This window comes from Anastrepha obliqua, chromosome 3 (genome assembly GCF_027943255.1).
Source record: "Anastrepha obliqua isolate idAnaObli1 chromosome 3, idAnaObli1_1.0, whole genome shotgun sequence".
NCBI lineage: Eukaryota > Metazoa > Arthropoda > Insecta > Diptera > Tephritidae > Anastrepha > Anastrepha obliqua.
In genome coordinates, this window is record NC_072894.1 from 59567099 (window position 1) to 59585106 (window position 18008).

Below are 18008 nucleotides of genomic sequence, written 5' to 3' on the forward strand. Positions count from 1 at the left end.
TAATACATAAATAAGAAATAGTTAAGTTTAATTTATTTCTTAAATTATTTAAATAATATCAGCTGTGTTACTCAAAGAAACGCAGTGAAATACTCAAAGTAGTTATCAAAATAAAGGTTGTTTTTTTTAGAGGTTAGGTTTTCAAGATGAAATAAAACGTATATAATTTAATGTTATGGCCAAGAATTTAGCTTTATTATAAAGATAAGGGTTTGCCATTATGTTTTAAATATGATTTCGGGCAAGTGGCCGCCGCGGCTGGCTCGAATAAATTCCAGCCGAGAGCCCCAATATTCGACCACTTTTTGCAGCAATTGGGGCCGTATGCCAGCAATAACGCGCCGAATATTCTCTTCCAAGACGTCAATCGGCTCGGGCTTATCTGCGTAGACAAGCGACTTCACATAGCCCCACAAGAAATAGTCCAGCGGTGTTATATCGCACGATCTTGGAGGCCACGCCACAGGTCCACAGCGCGAGATAATGCGCTCACCAAAAGTTTCCTTCAATAAATCGATTGTTGCGTTGGCTGTATGGCATGTAGCGCCGTCTTGTTGGAACCAAAGGTCGTCCAAATCAATATCGTCCAATTCAGGCACGAAAAAGTCATTAATCATGGCTCTATAGCGCTCTCCATTGACTGTAACATTATGGCCGGCTTCATTTTTAAAGAAATATGGACCAATGATTCCCTCTGCCCATAGAGCAAACCAAACAGTGACTTTTTGAGGATGTAACGGCGTCTCAGCAATGGCTTGTGGATTATGTTCACTCCAAATGCGACAATTTTGCTTATTGACATACCCATTCAACCAAAAGTGAGCTTCATCGCTGAACAAAATTTTCTTCGATGCGTCGCGCGAACCGAACCATTATTTTCGTAATAAATTTGCACGATTTGCAAACGTTGTTCAGGTGTAAGTCTATTCATTATGAAATGGCAAACCAAACTGAGCATAAATCAAGTGACAGCTGTCAAAAAGACCATCTACGAAAAAAGTAGTGCCAACTTGAAAACCTAACCTCTAAAAAAACACCCTTTATCAACTAGGCGTGAATTTTCCTGTAGTAAAATGCAGACGCCGAATGGGTTGGTGCGCGACTACCATTCGGAATTCACAGAGAGAACGTCGGTTCGAATCTCGGTGAAACACCAAAATTAAGAAAAACATTTTTCTAATAGCCGTCGCCCCTCGGCAGACAATGGCAAACCTCCGAGTGTATTTCTACCATGGAAAAGCTCCTCATAAAAATATCTGCCGTTCGGAGTCGGCTTGAAACTGTAGGTCCCTCCATTTGTGGAACAACAACAAGGCGCACACCACAAATACGAGGAGGAGCTCGGCCAAACACCCAAAAAGGGTGTACGCGCCAATTATATATATATATATATAATGATTAGAAAATTTAACTAATTAGAGGAACAAAAGCGTAATGGAGCAACTTAAATCGCCCCTCTATGAAAACACATTGAAATAAATAAAAATTTCGAATTTGCTACTGAAATATGTTAGATTAACTGGAATTTTCAGTATCCAAATACAAAAAAGTTAACTTATGTGTAATTATAAAGGGTTTTCCGATAACAGGTGTTTGGTGTTAAACAGGAGAGATGATTAACGATTTTTATGGCCGGAGGTGGATGGTATTGATTTGGACAACGTTTATTTTTAACAAGACGCTACGTGCCACAAAAGCAACCAAACTATTGATCTTTTACGGGAAAAGTTTCCGGACCGTGTTATCTCTCGAAGAGTTGGCCACCGAGATCTTGTGATTTAACACTTTGGGACTTTTGTTTTTGAGGCCACGGGAAAGAGAAGGTCTACGCCAACAGCCCAGGGTCGATCCAAGACCTCAAAGATGGAATTCGTGAGGCTATCAAGGACATAGGGCAGTCACTTTGCAATTCGGTTATAGAAAATTTCACGAAAAGAATATTGTCCTATAAGCGTGGTCGTGGTGGTCATTTGCCAGATGTTATTTCGATCCAAGACCTCAAAGATGGAATTCGTGAGGCTATCAAGGACATAGGGCAGTCACTTTGCAATTCGGTTATACATTAAGGAACTTCGCCTTCCAAGCGATACACGAAAACGAATTATTTTGAAATTTCACTTGAATCTTGGAAGAACCGTTATTGAAACTGAAGTTGGAGGTTAACAAAATACTTCATCCTAATCACCATACTTCGTGCGATCTCTATCCGAACATCTGGGATTTCCTTTAGTTTTCGGCTTCCCGATTATAGTGACACTATATACTACTATACCGAGAGCTGATATCTACAAGTACATTTTCAATGACAGCCATGCGGAGATAAAAAAAGAAAAATCGAGATCCTAGATTTACCATTTTAGACAGGCAATTTTTTATGAATTGCAAGACCTCAGTAGTGTGGAAATCAAGGATCTTCTAAATTTTTTGAAAAGTTTACACTTATTTATTTATTTAATTTTAGTCAAACTTGCAAGAGTTCTTACTCACTATTGACTTATTGGTAATATAAACCATTTATTAATAAAATAATAAAAGAGCTTAAACAAAAAACAAAAAAAAAAACTGATCAACACAACAACAATTATATTAGCGAATTAAATGATGCATTCAACAAAGAAGAGAACTGATTTTTAGTAATTGCAAAATTTCGAGATCTCATTGAATTCACAAAGAGTCCGAGCAATAGTTGCATTGAACTCGAAATTGATTTCAAATATCTTGAGATAAAACGGGTAAGAGCTTTCGTAAAGTTGTCAACGGAATAAGAAAGTTAATTACATTGCAAAAGAAACGCATAATCAATGAGACCTTCAATTAAATTAAATACAAAAGGAAGCGATTGAATCCACTTTCTGCACTCAAGCGACTTGAATCCAATTATTAGCAAGCGCGAGCTGTAAGAGGGAATTGGGACAGGAACATTTTAAGATCTTAGGGAAAATTCAAGAAACATATTTTGTACCCGTTCCAAATAAATGATACATATTCCAACCTAGATCGACTATTTATGGTATTTTCATATACGAGTACATCAATAATATTATTTACATGAGCGCAATACCGTGAATCAGTACTACTAGGAGGAATGCATGGCGCACAAATGAAGAGGCTACCAAATGAGCCGCAAATGCAAACACAAATCTAATCAAGTAGTGAATCCCTGACAAGTAGTGAATAGCTGACAAAGCCCTATCTCTTGGGCATCTAGTTTTGATATGGTCTCTATCTTTATCTTTAGGCACTAAATAAATTTGTATCAAAAAATTCAGCATCACAAAAGTCCTAAACGATGACTCAATCTCATCTGATATATGCAACATATTCACAATGGGATGTGCCTAAAAATATATCTTTGGCTTTATCCGCATATTAGAAATATTGTGATAATATAAACTTAGGGTATTTTTTTTTACTTATGTTGAAGTAGAGAAGCCAATCTTAAAATTACGTCTAGATAAAGTGCTAGAATCTATGCCTTTCTTAATTAATTTAAATCAATCTATTAGTGCCGGAGCAACATTAGTATTTTTCGAGATATAGGTCACAATATCACTAGTCGAAACTGTTGGCTTAAACAATGACAGATGCAGCCATTTCCGTCGGACAGCTACATCGAGATTTGTATTTAAGTTGCTTCCAACAACAATTATAGGCGCTTTACGAGTGTTGCTTAGATTATTGTTGTTATTTGAGGCGAGCTTCAAACCAGCAGAGGCAGAGCATTCAAAATTGTAGCAATATCTATGCTCTTAGTTTTCATTAGCAATAGAGACAGCAATAGGGGGTGGAGAACGAATAGATGCCCGACGCTCAAGTGAATTACAATAATATAGTTTATTTGCTGAGATGCCTCCTCTCTACTGGAGACTACCAAAATTAAAGGATGAAAACTGGTCAGATTGTGAAACAGCAAACAGTCACCATTACCACGGACAAAGTTTGATTGAAAAAAATGGGCAAATAAATTGGTTCGCTCCCAGTTCATCCAGCAGTTGGTACCGTCGTGCATGTCTTGTAGGACTTTATAAGGTGTCAAAACGCTTTCGCACATGACTTACTATTAATCATAATATGCAGAATATAATTACGATAAAGAAATTTATCTAGAAAATTGAATTTTTTTATTTATTTCGATTTAGGAGTGATAACAGCAACGCGGCATTACGATGGGCTATGAGCCTTAGTGTTTTTTATAGTGGACAGCCGCTTCAACCTAACCTTCATATCTGACAAGAGTGGATACTTCGACAAATCTAAAGGGTTTAAAGACAGCAATTCGAGGTGAAAGCAGACCTTCCACGGAAGAGTAATCAAATTGATATTTCCAATATATCCGGTCAACTCTTTACCTTGGGTAGAATTCTCAAAATGTGTATGTTAGTGGGCATAAAAAATGTTCAAACTCTGGTTGATGTTATGTGTAGGTGTATACAAGCATACATGTATGTACATATATAAATGCTGTTGCTTTTCAATCCCACTTTTAATATTTTTGCTCACTTTGGCCTGGTTTAGTGAATAGATTGTTGTAACTTTGCAAACAAAACATACTTGAGCAAGGCCAAAATAAAGTACAAGAAAGAAAACCGAAGAATTGATAGCACTAATTGTCACCAACAATTATTTGAAAATACGAGGGTTCCCATATATATTTCTGGCTTAACACTTGGAAAAATTAATATTGGTAATTGAAATCGGTTTTACTGTTTTTAGAAATATTCTCCATGATTATCATTCGTTTGAACCAATTTTCGAAGTATTTTGCCCAACCTATTTTGACGATCTTGCGCAAGCATTTGGCGCGCATCATCGATATGTTCTAGCACAACAATTAATTTCGGACAATCTTAACTGTTTTCGTTGGTAAACGAGTAGGGACCACGTCGATGGTCTTAAAGGATTTGTCTTGTTCTCTGTAGATATAATGATTTTATTGGATATGGGAATAATAACTTTTCGTCCTTTCTTAGCCAAAGTTACGAATTATTTAAACAATTAAATAATATATAATACTATGTGAACCATGTGCAATTGGAAGCTACAACTTTCCTCCATCTTTCAGGCAGCATACGGATTCCTCTGACGAAAAATTCGAGTTCTTTTGACTTGATCCATTCATTGAGCTAGTTTGCGATGCCCTCGTAAGAAGTAAACTGCTCTTTAATAATTACTGACTGCATTGATCGGATCAGGTGGTAATCCGAAGGTGCAATGTCTGGGAAATATGGCGTATGGGGCAAGATTTCCCAATTCAGTTCTTCTAAATATTTCTGTACCGAATTAGCAACGTGTGGCCTGGCGTTGGCATGCAGTAAAATCAGTTTATCATGTCTACTGTCCCATTCTCACCGCTTTTCTTTCAGAGCTCGATTCAAACGTATTAGCTGCAGTCAGTAAAAATCGCCAGTGATAGATTCAGATGGTTTAAGGAGTTCATAATAGATGACACCCTTCTGATCCCATCAGATGCACAACATAACCTTTGAAGAGAGAATAATTTTTTTCGCTGTCGATGGACCAGGTTCACTTAGCAGGGTCCAACTTTTTCGACGCTTAGAACCATCTCACGCGCCACCAAACGACGATATTCCTCTCCTTCGATTGATATGGCACCCAGTTAACTATTTTCTGGACCATTCCCATCGCATGCAAACGTTTACCGGCGGTTGATCTATCAACATTCAACTCTTTAGATATGTCATCAAAGGTTCGACATGCGTCTTCATCCAATAATTATTGCAGTTGAGTATCTTCAAAGTTTCGGAATTTCGAAGCCCTTTCGCTCTTCGTTATCACTCCCGTCGAAATTGCTACTTTGGAAGCGTCGAAACCACTCTTTACCATTTGTATTTGATGGAGCGTGGTTACTATAAATATTGATCAAAATATGTACGACATGCTTCAGCTGCACTTTTCTGTAAAATGTAATAGAACGTAGACATTTTTGACGTCAGATAAAAAAGGATCTTTACGTTTCAAACGAATGTCAACTACTGATATCGAGACCTCACCTATACACCTTCAAATCAGCAGTATATTACTAGAGCGAACACAAAAATAGTATCAGCAGCGGCACCTATTTTACGAGCAAACTTATTCCCAAACCCAATAGTTCAACGATGCATTCATGTTTTGCTAATGTACGTTGAAAATGGTGAAAAGTAATCGCACTTTTATGGTTTAATTCCTTTTTTTGCTGAGATTACTTTTTAGAGCCACTGTAATTAACACCAATATGGCTAACACATCAAGACATTCTGAGTGCTTTCATGGTTAAATTTGTCAAACTTTCCAGTGGAAACGTCAGATGGCGCCTGACAATACAAGAAGTGCCCAAGGCCAGAAAAATTAATAGCAACCCTCGTAGCAACTAGAGTAATGGTATTAGCAATTAAGACCCGTCGCCATGCACACAAATTGCAGCAGGCTCAAAAGTCAATCGAGTGCGCTCAGGATTTGTGTTGCATGGATTTCTAAGGACTTCATTCGGACATGCTTTCAAGTACACGCGTGCACATACGCATGCACACTTACATACATTACATATACTTAAGCACATCAATTCAAAATGAAATCCAGCATACCATGACTTAGATTTATACGATTAACTGCATATATGGACAGGCACGTGTGTACAGGCATGGAATCAACTTTTGCTGCAAAATTCAAACCGAATGAATATTTGATGTGTGGGAAATATTGCATTATTATTGGATATTGCTTGTTCATGTTAAAATGTGCGTATATATTTTATTTTTATTTATTTTGATTTGAATTTAACGCAACAGCCATTGCCTATATGTAGCGCTGGCACACGATTTTAGTAAAATTTTGGTTAAAATTTAGGGACGGGAATCAACAATCTGCAGGGCAGAAATACATGCTGTCGAGATATGTGTGAAGGAATGTATTCATAGGAAGACGAGACTAACCTATATTTACATACTTTCAGATAGTCAGGCGGCTTTGAAAACTCTTCAACAAGTACAATCACCTCAAAAATGCTATATGACGGCCCGCTCCTTCTTAACTAGTTAGGGAATTTCAGCGTAGTATTGTTAGGTTTGGTTCCTGGACATGAGGGATATGAGGGGAATGAAATGACTGATCATCTAGCAAAAAAAGTGGCAAACTTACCTCTAATTGGTAGCAGGAGAATAAATTCGTTGAATTCTGGCGAAATTCTATTGGTCAGCGACAAGCGAAACAATTCCTAACGTCGGGCAGAGGAATTTCTGATAAGCTATATACTTTCGCTCAGCAGAGTAGATGTAAGACTTTTAACTGCTTACTTTACAGGCCACTGTAGCCTGAGTTATCATTTCGTTTTGGTCTCAGTGTGCAATGGCATAATAAAAATAGATAACATTCAAGATTTCTGGTACAAAAAATTTACCTCTACACCCCATCTTCTAGCACAAACATTTAATAAATTACCAGATCGACCACAAACCCTACTTGAATTTCTTACACCAGGCAAAACATATAATACATCAAACCAAAACAAAGAAAATGAAACTACCAACCCTTCCAACTAAAGACCAATAACATGACTTTCTACACCTATAAAATAATGACCTCTACAAAACCTTCGAAAATAGAAACTCATCTAACAGAATACAACGCCATAACCAATGAACAAAAAGGATGAAAAAAAACAGGCAGGGCTGCAAAGAGCTGCTTAAAATCGACATAACACTTATGAAACAAGCCACGTTAAAACAATGAATCCTACATTCATACTACACATTCGTGCCACATAGCTTGCTAATCAAGGGCGATCAAATATACAAAATTACACCCAAAATTAATAAACTTTCTACAGAACAGAATGAATAAATGGAAAATACAAATAAATATAATCTACAGAAACAATAACAACAAATAGATAAAAAAAGGAATATTTCTCCAAGTACTTTCACCCCAACTCATGTTCACAAAGACTTACAATACCAAGACTAAAAGGAGGAAAAGGACTCATTGATATCCGAAACCCTTATAATAACCAAGTCTCAAAATTAAGACAATTTTTCCACACTCACACATCCGATCAACAAAAAGCAATAGTCCTTGCAGATAAGCACTACACCCGACCAAACCTACAAAACACTGAAACAACAATCACAACAGTTGAAGAAAAGAAAACTGCTTGGGCTCAGAAATAGTTACATGGCACCTTATGGAAATATTGACAAAACGAGTAGCTGAAACGGAAAAGTTTATAATCGCCGTTCAAGATCAAATAATCCTCACCAAAAATAACCAAAAATACATAATCAAAGACTCGATTATAACTAACAATAAATGCTGAAGGTGTCAAATATACCAAGAAACAATGTACCACATTACCGCAGGGTGTCCAATTCTAGCCAACACTGGGTATACACATAGACGCAACATAGTTGCCAAAATAATACATCAAGAAATACCCAATAAACAACATTTAACCGAATAATAATAATACAGGGTCCAGCACTCAAAGTGTAACCAATTAAAAAGGCCATAAATTTAGTTTGGAAAATTACTTTTATTCAATTCAAAGTAAAAAATGTGTGAAAATAATACAAAAGTAAGAATCAATTTAATTTTGCTCGATATGTCTTGACTATGGCCTTGAGACGGCCCAGAAACGAATCGCAACTTGACCGAATGTGACTTGTAGGCATTTGGGACCACTCGCGGACAACGGTCTTTTTCAGCGCCTCGAGACTGCTGAATTTTTTAGTTCGAACCTTGCTCTGCAAAAAGGCCCAAAAAGAATTATCTATCGAATTCACCTCTGGTGAATTTGAGAGCCATTGTATGGACGTTATGAAGTTCGGAATGACGTTTTTCATCCATTCTTGGATCACTCGAGCTTTATGAGACGGTGCCAAGTCCTTTTGAAACGTCCATGGCCTGCAACCGAAACCTTTGTCTGCCCACAGCTTCAAAGCAACCTCCAGAGTACTTCCCCGATAATATTTCGCATTTACCTTGACGTCAAGACGATGAGTACGATTGGAGAGCGCGCATTTACGGTTACAGCGGCCCCAAGCATTAACTGTGGCGGATGCTGCCTCCTGGTGGCCAATCGATGACTCAAATTCTCGTATGAACGGTCGGTTAAATAATCGTTTTGAGAGTTTACGAATTGCTCAATTTGAAAAATGGTCTCGTCAAAGAACATTGTGTTCGGAAATTTACCGCTTTCGGCCAAGCGAAGCAACTCCTTTGCTCTCTCAACTCTGACATGTTGCTGCTTTAGTGTGAGATCATGCGCCTTTTGGATCTTGTAAGGCTTGACTTTTCTTGTTTAGTTCCTTCGCCATTTGATTGACACTTCGTCGGGGATTCCGCTCGAGACTTCTTCACTTTTTGAATAATTTCTCGTGACGTTGCAGACTTTTGATGACCACCTCCATGTCGTTTCGCGATGCTACCAGTATCATTGTAACGAATAATGGTGCGATAAACAAAAACTTCATTTACTTTAAGGTGCTCGAGCTCACGATGGTTGTGATTTTCCAGCCAAATATAATGCAATCACACTATTACGTTTGAAATCAATTTTCTTTTTTCGCACTTACTCTCGACAAAATGCTTCCGCGCGCTTGTAAACAATACTCTGGACTGTCATTTAGCCAACTAACAGACAGCTAATGCCCGTGCAAAAATCTGGGGAATTTGGTGGACGAGGGGGCAATACATGCCCTCATCCTGTGCGTTGCACTGTTAAGAGGGAACCTTTTTCTGGATACAGTTTTTGTTTCAAATCGGGATGCATAATACATATGTGCGGGTCATCTCTTTACTCTTTACAACTTAATCGCTGCCGCTATGTGCTCCACGATTCATCACATCGATAGAAATAGTAAATAGGGTAAACCGTTTGGGGTTTGAATTGCCTCTAGTTTGTATAAGTTTTTGAAGTCATTTAAGGAGTCATTCAGGAAAATAAAATTTGTATGAGTAATTTTATTTTAATTATTCAATTAATTATTTTAATTCGACTAGGAAAGCAACCAAATCAAATAAATTGCGCCCAACAATTCGTATTCTTTTATTGCATCAGCTAAAAGAAAATATCTCAGATTTGAAAAAATAAAATTACATTCAACATACTCGTCCCCTTTTTAAACTCTAAATAACGATCAAGTATCAGAATTAATAACAGCATTCACACTGTGCAAGTCTAAACAATGCCAAAGGTGAAAGAAGAAGAAAAATTAAACGATTATTGTTGAAATCCATCAAAACATCGAAATCGATTAATTTTCATCAACTTTTTATGCCTGTTTGCCTTGTCTGTTTGTATACTTCCGTCTAGGTGAAGAGTTCTGCGAATAAATACCATGCAGAGAAAACTTTATTCACTGAGAAAAAAATTCTGCAATTGTGAGTTAAACTTGTAGCACACAACGAACTTGTCCCGGTGTGATAACTGCGACTCCAGATGTCATCAGGATACATAACACCAAATCGAAAAACATCATTAACGTTGAGCTGACAACATTATTTTTAGAATATTATACCTTTCTAGAAAAATGGGAATATATGTAGACGAGAGGATATTATTAAAATAAACACGTACTGCCATCTGGGGGTGGTTCTTATACTCAAAATGGGTTTCCCGAAACATCTAGAAAAAAGAAGAACGCCGCGATGTCAAGTTTAAGCTTCACATGGAATAACTTTTTTGAAAAGAAGGAAATAAAATTAGGTGTAAAATGGATAATGTTTAAGTCAATCTGTCGGGCTGTCCAAAGTTAGGCGGTGTTGGTATGAGGATACTATGCAAATGTGTTTGAGATTGGCAAGTGCAATTAATAAAGAAAATGATGAAGCTCTCACCTACTTATGCTATTTATTTAGAAACAGGTATCGAGTGTGGTCACATTTATACTTAAATTATATTATATATAGGGTGGGCCATGTAAAATTTGCTTTTTGAATCAGCTATAAAAAAAAACTAATCAATATCTTTTCAAACTTTCTTTTTTATTTTAAAGATTGAACATTGCCATTTATGAATGGAAAATAATATCGTTCAAATGAGTGCCACGACTGGCTTTACAGTAGGCCATTCGATCAACCCAATTTTTAAGCACATTTTCGATTGTTTGGGCTCCAATTTCATGAATGGCAACTTCGATTTCGTGTTTTAAAGCATCAATCGTCTCTGGATGGTTCGCATAGCATTTGTCCTTAACGGCTCCCCAAAAACTAGTGCAATGGGCTTAAATCACAGCTCCGAGGCGGCCAATTGATATCGGAATTTCGGCTGATTATTCAGTTTTCAAAAACGGTAGCCAAAAGTTCGAGTGTAACTTTGGCAGTGTGACAAGTTGCACCGTCCTATTGAAACCAAATGTCGTCCATGTCATCCTCTTCAATTTTTGGAAACAACTCGTTGAGCATGTCTCGGTAACGCTCGCCATTTACTGTAACCGCGGCTCCTCGCTCATTTTCGAAAAAAGTGGCCCGATGATGTCGCCAGACCAAAAACCGTAACGTGTTGATTTTCTGAGCCCCAAATCCGGCAATTTTGCTTATTGACGTAGCCACCGATGTGAAAATCAGAAAAGAAAAAGAAGACTCACCACTTTGGAAATAGGTTTTCAATATTTCCCAATTTTGTTCAAGCGTATAGCGACCCATTTCGGAAATGTCAAACCTTTAAGCAAATTATGAGCACATTTGACATGTCATTTGTGTCACCATTCTCAAAAAAATAGGTGGTTCAAAAAGCAAACGCTATATGGCCCATCCTGCATAAAAAAACTTTGCATATGAAACCAGAGGCTCCCACGTCTTCTAAAATGAAATTTTTTTTGGGCTAAGATTTTAAGTCAAATTTTAGCCCAATCAATTCGAAATGGAACGAAAAGGTGCCAGCAAAAATCAAGTGGGCAGAAAAAGCAAAATATTTCTAGATTAGGCAGTACGAACAGAATTTATAAAGGAGACTATAATGTAGGTCAAAGTTAAAAGAGGAAGAAGAATGACATTGACCAGTAAAATCTCTCTCTCGTTACTGCAGTGTTGCCTGGCTTTGGATATAAGAACGCATTAAAATGCCCATTTAAAGAAAATAAAATACCAAATTTTTATGGAATTATTTAAAGAACTACATATGTATGCGTGAGTTTTTTTTTTTATGGATCGAGAACCGGAAGGAACGATTGCGCCACTATGGTTTTAACTCACATTCAATAAATTCAAAAGCTTTTTAAAATATGTAAAGGGATTTTCAATGTTAGGAAGAGTAGAGAGAAGAGATTTAATATTCTTGCGTAACCTTAAATGGAACACTTTCAAAATATAAAATTTTATAAGAATCAAAAAATTTTCATTAACACTAACATCTTCTCAGGGTGACCTTTTTTAGCCTTCTTTTGTTTAATAAAACAGATTTTTTTAACTTACAGTTTCGGTAGCTTTAAATAAAAAAACCAAACTTAAAAGTTTTCGCATTTTGGGCTTAAAAAAGCACTAAATTTATTGCAAAGAGCAAATGGTTAGCAAAACTGCACATCTCAGCTAATGTGACGTAACGCACTTTCTAATGGGCGCAATCTGGTTTCTATCATTCTTGGGTCAGAATAACGACTCATTTTAAGAGCGTAAGAATACTTGGGTTGAGTGTATTGCTCGCACAAGTAAGCTTTGCCGACCTCTGTTCTAAAATCAGAAAAAGTAAATCAGTTTGACACTAGTGAATTTACCTGCAGGGTTTGCCGTAAATGCATACACGCTCATGAATCATTTCAATTAAAATAAAAAGAACGAAAACAATTTTTTCGTTGTACCTTCACAAGTGCTCGCGACATATCTTCACATTTTGTGCGCTTGCTGCAGTTTCACCAGTGGAATTCGTACTAGTATTTACACGAGCATCAATCAAAAAGTTATATTTTCTTTCACTTTGATTTCGTATTTTTCTGCTTTTCAGTGGCATTCGGTGTACAATTTTCTTACTATCTGGAGCTTTTCTGATTCTTCAAAGTATGCACAAGGCAATTTTCTCATGATTCGCTTCTGCAATTTTTCTTGTTATTTGGTCTTATTTGTTTGGCTCTTATTGATATATGGAATTTTATTTTGAATTCTTTTTGTCTTCTCATACATACATGCCCATGTATTTGTGTGTGTGTAGCATTTATTGTTGCCTCAAGCATTTTATCGTTAGGTTGGCGTTTGGAAATACTTTCGAATGTGAGCTGCTAGGCTGGTTGCCTAACCGCCAGTTTAGTCGGATATCGACAAATGATAGTCAATTAAATCCTTCTATATTTTTAGGATGCAAATAGAATGTAGGAAAGATGGATATATTATACTTGACTTATTTAAAAATGTAGAAATCAGCGCCATGGTTTCTGCAAAACTTTCATTTTTTGTTTTTTTGTTGTGTCGAGAAAAACTCACGAATTTTCCAGAACTATCACAGAGAATTCTCTTTACTATCTTCTACCGACAGAGGTAACTTAAGATTTGGAAAGAGATACACAAAAAGAGGTTATGGTTCGATGACGTTTTTTGAGTTCATAGAAGTTCTTTTAAAATAAAAGCTTTGTGTGGCGAATTATCCCTTAGCTTTTGCAAAAAACCGCGGAAACCCAGATAATATTCTTTGTTGCTTTTTTTAATTTGGTTCCATTCTTCAAGTGACACCTTTTTAAGATCACACGTGTTATGGATGGCATATTTTCTTATATTTGTCTTCAAACCCGACTACAAAATTTTCCATGACTTTCAAATCGGGCGATTTTGGAGGGGTTTCAACAATGTGGTAACATTTATACAATATTATATTTTAGCCGGGCTTGTACTATTTGTGACTTGTGTTTAGGGTCGTTATTTTGACAAAAGCGAAAGTCATCTTCAATTTGTAATTTTCTAGCGCTTTGAATCAAATTTTCTTGCAGAAGTTTTAAATGAACATTTTTGTTCATTGTTTTTTAGTTAAAGTTCAAATTTCCAGCTCCATTTGAGCGCACTCCATAACGTTGCCACCGCCGTGTTTAATCGTAGCTCGAAAAATTTTGGGGCTTGAGCTCCGTAATGGCCTCGCGCAATATCAAAGGCCTGCCATCTGGCCAAAAGAAGTTTATTTTTAACTTGTCTACAAAAAATCCTCCAACATGCTGATGTCTTATTTAGATGGTCGCGCGCAAACTGCAATCTCTTACTTCTATTCCTTGCATTTACAAAAACTTTATTACGGGCTATTACAAAGTCTGGATGGAAGTCTTACCTAAATTCTTTTTGGCCATTTCAGTTAACTTTGAAGCGCTTGTTGCTGGATTTTTCTGCACTAACCACTGACGCATTTTCTCTTTGAAAGTTTTATTTTGGGCCTGACGTCCCTTATTTACCCCACAATTTTCATACAACAAACATTCTATAATGTGCTAAACTGTTAACGAAATAAAGTTTACAATTTCAGCTATTTTACGACACGGCATTCCTATTTGAAATGCTCCAACACCAACTCATAATTTTATATCGAAGTACGCGGTTCTATGGAGTACATAAAATTTGCGGCCGCCGCACACACGGCAAAATGAGGACTTTAGGAGGTCAAAAAGCGATTTATCAACTTGAAGATAAAGTCTAAATTAGTTTATATTTTTCGAGTCTGATAGTCGTTCCATCACAAAGCGAATAATTCACCTTTAATATGTTTACAATAAAGGAGTGGGAGGGCCCGGCAGATAAGCGAAATGATTGTACGTTTAATTTGCTTTCTACCGTCGAATGAACAATACGCATTGTTTCCTTCGCCTCGTGTTTAAATATCAACAGTAGTCAATAACATGGAATCTACAGGTATGTACATTTTATTAATACAGTAAAATTAAAAATAATGTAATCGTAAGTATTTAAATATTATATTGCATGTCTAGTTAAATTTCCTTTTATAATTCATGTTTACTTAGACTTACAAAAAAAGTTCCGCTAAGTACCGTTTTCTGTCTTCGATATTTGCAGTTAACAGTTAGTTGGCCGTTATTATTGTGAATTTTGAGAACTCAAACGAACTCATTGTGACACTATCCTCTTTTATTTACAGGTAGTCGGAGTGATCAAAGTCACTCGAAAATACATGTTAGAAAAATGGATCTGATTTTAGTGCTACAAAATGAAAACTTTTATAAATTATCATCGTCTAAGTGTGTGGAACGATTAACTAGTTACATATTGGACAATCATAGTATTTATAAACAATCAGAAGACAGTGCGTTACGAATAAAATGTGTTCTCAAAGTGTTTGTTTCGAAACTTTTGAAAAAATGGAAGAACTCGAATTGGAAGATTGAGAGATTCACCAAGTACAATTCAGCATGGTTAAAAAACGACTTGGAGTTACCAGCAGTGAAAACTGTGAGCAACGTTTCGAACATAAAAAGTGTTAAAGGCAGACCATCAAAATCTTTCGAAGAGGGCTCTGTACGAACAAAAAGAAGACGTGTTCAACCAATTGTTGCTAAAATAACTCCATCATGAGGATTATCATGCGGACTCAACGTAAATCACGAAAAATTCAAAAATTACAGTATTGAAACTGCAAAACTGTGCATTGATAGGTATGGCTGGTACAAAATGAGTGCTTCTGTCCACAAACTCCTGATACATGGAGCAGATATTATTAAGTAGCTGCCACTACCTGTAGGTTTATTCTCCGAAGATGTATTGGAGACCAGCCAAAAGGAATTTAAAAGCGTACGGCTTTTCCATACTAGAAAGACCTCCAGGATCGACACCAATACCGACATTGCGCACTGGATGCTTATAGCTTCCGATCCTATAATTGCATCGAAGAGGAGGAGCCACTATAAAAGAAGGAAACCATTTGCTAAGGAGGTTTTAGAAATGTTGGAAAATTCTTCAATAGAAAACGTCATCAATAAAGATGATGATGACGAAAACGAAGATGATGGCCAAGAACATGAAGATGATGATGAAGCATCCTGATTATTAATCATTATAAACTATAGATATACCTAAATAAGGACCCAACCTATATAGTATTGTATCATGTATAGGTATTGAAATATACTTACTTTTTTTCCTTTCCTAAATAAATATTTTTTATTTCTGTTAACTGTTTTACTCCTATCACTTTTCCTTTTTAGTTATGTAGGTAAGTTTGTATAGGTTAGAAGTTAGATACTTACAAGTATTTTTAAGTTCAAACACAATTAAGAAAATGTAGTAGTTAATGTACATAAATAATACGACACACACACCAACAACGTGCAAAAACAACATAATAAAAGTGCTTTGGGTAATAGGTACAGGCTTCCCGAGTACCCATTCATTCTTGTTTATCATTATTTTTCATAACGTATTGGTTAGGAACCCTAAAAAGTGCAAATGAATAATTTTTTTCAAATTTGTAGTTTTTGACCTCCTAAACTCCTCATTTTGCCGTGTGTGCGCCGTAGACTCATGGGTTGGTGCGTGACTATCATTCGGAATTCGGAGTACGTAGTTTCGAATCTCCGTAAAACACCAAAATGAAGAAAAAGTTTTTGCTAATAGCGGCCGTAGGCTAGGGCAAACCTCCGAGTGTATTTCTGCCATGAAAAAGCTCCTCATAAAATACATCTGTATTTGTATGGAAAAACCAGCCGGTCATAAGTCGAAAAAAAAATATGTCTTGAAGGTAGATAATGGGTGGACTGAAATACTCCTATGTGTGCCGTTCGTAGTTGACTTAAAACTTAATGGAGTGACCATTTGCTTTTGATTTATGTCAAACTGTCTTTAATTTAAGCTGCGGGGTGAATTCTCTTAGTGAATACTCTTTTGTGTTTTATATTGAAAAATGAAATGAAACAAAATAATTGAAATATCTGCATACTCTGTTTTTCATTTTCACAAAAGATTGCGAAATATGTAACACTTTACAAAAAAATCGTGTATTAGAATTTTTTAATACAACTAGGTTTGACTGACTGCATATCTCAAGTGTACTTTCGGAAAAATAGAAATAAGCAACAATAAAAACAGTAATAATGTTGATTCAATACTTGTTACGTAATAAACAAAATATAATTTAGCAAAAGCAAAAACCTCAGGTTCAAGCCTAACTTCTAATGAATTAACTGCGAACGGTTCTTCTGGAGCTACTAGTTTCACTGAAGGAGGAACGCCACTATTTGGGGTCAAAAAATAGTCGAGTTTTGGGATTTTTGTTTTGTAAGTAGAAATGATTATTCGAGGATCGGACAAAAGACAATTTATTATATATGTATTAAACTATGTTGATGTAAATTTTTATTAAAAAATATTGAAAATTGACAAATTTATGTAAATAAACGTAACGAGTTAAAAAAAAATGACGTCATCTGGTGGACGTCATCAGCGATACAGCAATGAATAACCATCTGAAATCAAAAAACCAAAAATTTTATTAATCTACACAATAGTGGCTATCGTTGTACGTAGCCTTTTTTTGTTTTTTTTTTTGACAAAATGTTGGTGATTTGAATTTCGATATGTTTTTTTCACTATTGTTGTGATTTTCAACAGGCCCAAAAAAATAATTATTTTCAAAATCAGCTACGTACAACGATAGCCAATGCGATAACAAAAATTTTGAAAAAAAGAAAATTAAAATCGGTTCATTAGTCTTCGAGAAATCGTTGCCACCGTATCAAAAAAAGGAGTTTCGAGAAAACGCGTTTGAAATTAAGCATCGTATCGACGGGCGCTTACTTAAGTGCACATAGAATCAGGAATAAAGCGAATTTCGCTTTAAAATTTTTACCACATTTTCTTGAGTAGTTATACTAACAACTTATGCAAAAAAAATCGATTTTTTTGAATTTTTACAGTGATAACATATCTAGACAAATCAGCGTTATACACTCTAGGTAATGAGCTACAGGTGGAAACTAAGTTTTTAATAGTGAGATTTTATTTGCACTCCAAAGGGAGGAACATTTTAGTGCCAACGCTTTCAGGTCAAGAGTGAATTAAAATATGCAGCGTTTTTTTTTAAGGAATCTTCTGTCTGA